Source organism: Pinus tabuliformis, chromosome 9, assembly GCF_031772625.1.
Source record: "Pinus tabuliformis cultivar Carrire ecotype Pingquan chromosome 9, CPIR1, whole genome shotgun sequence".
NCBI classification, from domain to species: Eukaryota; Viridiplantae; Streptophyta; class Pinopsida; order Pinales; family Pinaceae; genus Pinus; species Pinus tabuliformis.
Genome location: NC_142307.1, coordinates 1,822,208,857 through 1,822,216,171, shown reverse-complemented (window position 1 = coordinate 1,822,216,171; position 7,315 = coordinate 1,822,208,857).

The window sequence follows — 7,315 nt, the reverse complement described above, 5'->3', positions numbered from 1 at the left end:
GCTCCATTTGTGCTAGCCATGCGGACGTGTGAGAACCGTCAAATTTATGCATATCCAACATGGGAGGTCGCTGACTGGGTGGTGGATGGGTGTGCCAGACGTGATGAGAGTGGATAGACTCACCCTCATGGTATTCATGGCCATTATACGCCTCCTCGTGGGCTGGCTCCTTACCCTTTGGGATTGCATCATGTATCTGGTGACTTATTCCTTTAAGCTCAAGTTCGATATTCTTCACCGCAGTTTGGAGGGAGTTCACATGGTCTTTAATTTTGTCTATCCTTTCATTGGCCATCGCTTGAGCGCGAGTTTCTAGCATACACCAACCTGATGAAAAATTGGGACCGCCTAAAAAAGTTTTACGAAGAAATTGAATGGTACCACCTTGCTCAGCTCGTCGTCCTGATTCTGATGGGCTAGGTCACCAATAAGCGCCCCGGAAGATCTCAGACTTTTTTTTTTTTTTTTTAATTTTTTTGTGGAAAACTCCTGACGAAGTTTTACTCCTTCCTGATCAATACTGCAGTCGCCAAATCCTCAGAATGTCAATGCCGCCAAAAGTCCTGCGAAAATTATATCCAGGGATAGGAACCCTTCACAACTACTCCGATCTGGTGGATCTGAGAGATCTGAATGGTGGAACAACTGCTGCTGCTGATCTGATGGAGCTGCGGGACTGATGTCGGCTGCTGCTGCACTTGCTGATCTGGAATAGGTGATGTGTGATCCCCCGATAGAAAGGGACCTATGGTCTTGAGGAGTGTCAGGTGCTACAGATCGCAATATACATAAGGGTCTGACAGTAGTACTCGACCGAATGTTTCAGGGCTCTAACTAAGGAGGATCGACCGTACCCTTAGCCGTACAACCCGACTACCCTATCGTACGGGCGAGTAATCTCTCCGAGTGCTGTTCTCGGTGTACTGTAACCACAAGACGGCCAAAGGTTTATCTATGGCGAGGCTTCAAGGGAGCTAGGGGGCTTCCTATACAACCGGAGGCTACGTGGAAGACAGTCCGTGCGCGGTTCTGTCTAATGCACTACTACTCGAAGGGGTACCCACAGGGGTTACAAGGGAGTCCAACAGACGTGACCACCTCTTGTATTTCCTGTGTGCATGCCTCCCCAAATCCGCAGGTTTATGCGCTTAATGACAGATCCCGTGGTTTAAAGACGCCGGAACACGTCTCTAGCCAAAAAAAAATTTGCTAAAATTTGGAGATCCCACCAAGCCCTGGAAAGTGCTCTGATACCACTTGTTATGCTCTTAACCTGCAAAGTAATACCGAACATAGAATATGCAAAGAAAAGATACCCAGAACACAGAATATGCGAAGAAAATATACCCAGAACACAGAATAGCAATGATTTTATTACTCAGAGAGAAATGTTCACAGGCCTCTTCGAGGGGGCAACCTCCAATAGAGCAGAGCTCGATTACAAAACAAGACACGATACTCTTCGCAGGGAGTCTCTATCCTTTATATATGACTCATACATGCAATACCACGGGCCAATGTCGTGGGTTTTATTAATACCATCTATCTAATACTACCGCCCATTTACCATCTATCTAATATTACCGCCCAATGCAACTAACTGTGGTCTCGTCATTAATTGCGGGTTAACCACTTACAAATATTAATATGGGCTTTATTGACTCTTGACTATGACATGATCCCATGACATAAATAAGGGGGTTAGGGTGGGACCCTAACATTTACATTCCAAGAATTGAATAATGATTTGGCTAATTTCTTGATTTTAGAGGTTTTGTAACATTAAGTTCTCAATAATGTTAAATTATGGTCACAAATTTCTATTGGAATAATAATTGTAACGTGTACCATTAGCAAGCTTGGTGTTGAGATTTTAAATACAATGTTTGTAAATGCGAGAAGCTTGTTAAATAAAGATATTTCCATTCTAATTGCATTTCCTCATTGGGGCTGTTAAAAAAGTGGAACTCCTATCATTTTAATACATGTAAGCAACCTTTCTTCTCAATGACTGAATATATGAAATTCTTAATTGATATTATTAGAGGATGATGAACATTCCATTCAAATAAATGTCTACAATGTTTAATCCTTGGGAAATGAATATCTTATGGAATCAACATATCTTATGAAATGAGCTGATGAGCTGCATATAGATGTGTGACCTCTTGTAATGTTAGAAGAAACCTACCAAACATTGTTCTTTCTTAGATGAGGATGTGTATCACTAAAGAAATGTGAAGGCCTAGATAAATGGATGAGATAGAAGAAAATGTATTGCTTTAGATATACCTACGCTTTAGCACCACATCACTTTAGACATAAAAAATAAACAACCCATATACTTACTTCAATCTCTAAGGTGCCAAGTTCATTGTCTGCAAAATTGGCCCTCAAAGAAGTTATATATGACCATTGAACTCTATCTTTCTCTTCAAAACACCCTCCAATACTTCCCAAAAAAGCTTATGTTTTGCATAATAGCATTTTTACACCAAATCATATTTTTATATTGAAATATGATAATATCATAGTCATTTAAGTTAATGAAAAGTCATTAAACCTGAGTTACTTCACACAATTTTACAATTTTCCATATGTGGCTATAAAAAATGATGAATTTATTTGCAACTTGATAGTTGATTCTTGTACATTAACTCCGAAGAACCAGTTATCAAAAATGAGGCTAGAAAATTAGGGGCCTTGTGCTTGTTGACATTAGATGGTCTTGCCACATATTCTGGATCTTTCATTCTGCCCACCTCTGGGATTGAATTATCTACAACTAAGGGAACTGTCAAATCCCTTTGAGAAAGATTCATTTGAATAAGTTCTATGAAGGAAGGTGTTTTCTTCAATGTTAAACCCAATGGGCTAGGCTCCTCCAATGGATTTCAAAGAAAGAATTTGAGAGAGTGTTGTGCTGGTTACAAGACTCCCTAGCTAATTCACCTCACATGAAATAGTAACATAAGTACATAAGATAATAGTTGGTAGCTACAAAAATTCTCTAAGGAAATATACATCATGCAAAGCCCCAACAAAGTGTTGTAAGAACACAACTTTATGAAATTCCTCAACAATCGCAATAAGATATAAAGTAACATATAATTATTCATAATTATTGATACCTTACAAAACATGCTCACAGTGATTTAGTTACAACAAACAACACTATGGCTGCTAAAAAGAAGTGGCCCCTATATGATTTTTTATTATTATTGTTTGTTAAATGTAATCATTATGTTTGATGCTTGGCATCAAGAAAAGTAGTTTTGGTTCAGCGAAAATATTGTAATAAAGTTTTTATATTGGACTTAAAATTTGTATTTTTTGTTAAGTGAAATGACATTTCGTTTTTGTGTTCTAAAAGGATGTATTGCCTATTACGGTCATTTCCATATTCAATTACTCCAACAAGAACATATAGATTTAGAGGTTTGGTATCATACATTGTAGAGTAAACCACTATGTTCATGGAAAAATTGATAAAGTGTTGAGTATCCAAAACATAATAGAGAGTTGATATTTTTGAAAGTTTTCCATCCAACTTATTGTTCCTTGTTGTTGTACCTTAGCAGGATTTATTTTATAAGAGAGAACATTGATCACACCACAATATGATAAGTGTTGTAGACATGTTAACATAAGAATTTATGACATACTGTAGGCCCAATGTCCAATGTTGTATGGTTCTCTACAAAAAAAATTAGGGATTTAAACATCATGTACAACATATAACTCCCCAATCCTTTCAGTCTTCTTCCCCTTTTTGTGTCTCCACTTTCATTTTGAAGTGTCAAATGTATCTTATTTTCTGTAGTCACAAATCAACCTTGAAATTATGTGATATGTTGTATTAAAAATGGTTTTCTAAGCAATATGTTGCACATGTGGACGTCTGTCAAAATGACCTCTGTCTAGCATGCACTCAACTCTGTATTGGGAGTGTAGGATGAATGGTAGATGTATAGGTGAACTAGAATCAGGTATGGTGATTGCACATTCAAGGATGAGATGTTTCAGTCAAGCACATATACAGAACCCACACAGTTCACCTAAGATCACTCTGAATCCTGTAGAAGAAATCTCATGTCTCTCTTCAATTAATTTATGCTATGATGAATCTCTGAAGGTTTATCTTTTTCAATGAGTAACAATGACTTTTTCCTACAGAAAAGTCAGCCTATGTGCAATCACCACGTCACCTTCCTTCATAATTTCCTATTGATTAATATGAATGTCGAATCTACCCAAGTAAGTTGTCACAATATTGATTCTGATTAGCATTTTGTTGTTGTTCCAATAACTAATCCACTAATATTTCCTTAAGTGTTGTTGTCCCATGAATCTCTATCTTGTAGTAACACTCTCAGCCAAAACATTGTTCATGACATTCACACCATATATTTCCTCATAAGGTAGAATCTAATAGTACGAATCATGCTAATAATTGTTAAGAAAAAGGTTTTAAAATTATTCACCTACCAATAAGTGAGGTCAATCCCATGTCCTCTATTTGGTAAAGGAAGCAAAAAAATCAATAAAGGCACTTAGAATCCTACTTCAAATATCAATTACATTGAAATAGGTACTTCATTCTAGTATTTAACTCGACAGTTTGCGGGATTTTGGTTGGTACATTAGCCAACTTAGGTAACACCATGGAATTTATTGATCATTAACCTCTATCCCTACCTTTATATATTCCACATATTCAACCCAACTTATATCTTAAGAAATATCCTACTCTAGAAGGGGTATGGAATGGCTTGAATTTTGACACTAAACCTGGAAGTTCCTAATTCATCCAGTTTGTTTGGTTTCTTCTGTCCACTAGTGTTTTGGGTTCTAATGGGAGAGTACTCCACTTATGAACACCATTGTTTTTGACACACATAGACCTTAGAGTGAAACAGGTATTTCTCCCATGAGCATATTGTCACACCTTCAAGGCTTTCCTACGTGCCATAAATCAAAGGTAAGTACCCACACTTGGAATGGAACTCAAATATGTTATGTAGCTACTTAACCCAATTCCAATTACAAAAGTATAAAACTTGATGAATAATAGAACTGGAGGTTGTTATACTACTACTAAACTCAATTCCATACCAACAGAGATCTCAACGAGTAAAAAATCAATCCATGGACCATTGAAGAGTTAGATTAAAAGTTTAGTATTTCAATGGGAATATATGAAATACACCAACCTTATATATGCATTCATAAGAAACATCTAATAAACTTTTTTGGCATCTAGATTTTAATATTTTACTGGAAATGCATGAAGCATTGTATAAACATAAGTCAATCTTTTGGGAGATCCATTCAATGCTTTATAAAAGGGAAGAAAAACAAGTAGCCAGAACTGGGTTATGGGTAAGACTCTCGATAAGAGGAGGAAAAACCATAAAATAAAGGATATTCTTTGTAATATTAATAAGAAATGAAAATGTCTCGAAGAGTAAAACTATCTAAGTCCGTGAAAGACTAAAAATATGAGCCTCAAAGAAGAATAGAACTCATACCACTCTTGACAAAGAAACATGTCAGTAGAAATGTCAGCAAATGTTCTTGATCTGAAAACCATGTTAGGGGATCAGATCCTCGTATCAACATTTTGAGACATACCCTTCCTGAAAGCTGGGTAATAGGAAAGGACTTTGATAAAAGAAAACAAACCCATTAAAAGAAATGATATTCTCTATAACCATAATAAGGGATGAACACATCTAGAATATTAGAGCTACCTCAGTGCGAAAAAAATGGAATATAACTCGGGCCACTTCTAACAAAAAACCATGTTAGTAGTATTATAATCAAATGTCCTTAATTTAAAAACCATAAAAGCCTTAGAGGCACTTCCCATACAAAACTCGGCAAAATCATAGACAATAAGTACTCAGCCATCACTGCTTATAATTTTTCTTCCTCTTCCCAGCGTCGGTCTCAATAATAAACTTGGTGGAAAATATATTAACCATCTTGTCACAATACCCATTCCTTCCATCGTAGTTACTACTCGTTAACAGATGCCCAAAGATCATCTCCGGCACATACACGCCCTCCTCACGGTAAATCTCCATGATAACACCATATCCATTTTTGTAAACGTTGATGCTATTATCCTCCATGCTGATGGTCACCTTCACAGTATCCATGGAGGAATCCCACTGCTTGTTATCGGCTGCACTGATGAGGATCTCATTGAAAATATTATAAAGAACTGCAACGTATGGGATGCTTTGATGAACCATCTCTTAGCCTTCGTAAATCCAAAGGGACTTGATATGCTTCTCAATATATCCAACATAGGTGTTGGGACGAAGCAGGATGTGCTCCAGCTGAGTCTTCTTTTGGTATGTTTCTTTGATGGTTTTACCCTTGACGTCATTGTTGCTGGCTTGTTGGATGTTGGCGCCATTGCTCGGCTGCAATGACTTCCTTTTTTCACCGACCATGATAAAGAGAATGGCTTGACGTAGAGATTGTCCCCAATGGGGATCGGGTAACAGTGATGCTTTGTGCTTTCCAGGCTCTACACAAAATAAACAATCCAAACAATGCACACCTCTATCAAATCCATATTGTGGATTGCTTGTACTTTAATGAGTTTAAAAAAAAAAATTATTGATTGAGATCTTGAGGTAAAGTATGTTATTTTGGGAAAATATGACAAAGATGAGCGTTAAATAGTTTTACAATTTGTGTGGCATAATAATTCAAAAAACAATAGAACTACAACTTATCTAACTTGAATTCACAATAGTGAACCTAGATTCTAATTATTTTTTATAACTATGTACTAGTTGTTCAACGATATGAAGGTAGAATGTTTTTATAAGGATTAAGCTTTGGTTTTGATGTCAACTTATGCCCTTCAAAATATTTCTCGTAGCATTGGATCATATTTTATTTGTTGTGTAACCTTCTATATCACAATGAAAATGATTTTCCTTGTATCTTATATATATTATAATCATATACTAATGTTATATTCGAGTTACTTAAAACAATTCCAGAACACTTATACTTGTTATTCTATGCTTTTGGGTTTGTTTCTGGTGACTATTGTCATAAATTTCATGATATAATCTTGTTATGTTGAAAAAGTGAAGCCAATTGGTTAATTAGATGATAAGAATTACATGATTTATTAGATCATTACATTCTATATTTTCCAAATTTGATGAACAAAATTTCATATTAAATCGAAAGTATGTTGTTTTGGGAAAATATGACAAATATTTGACTTAGATGGCTAGGCAATAACCTAATTTTGGGATCAGTTTATGTCTATGGAGCTTCAAAA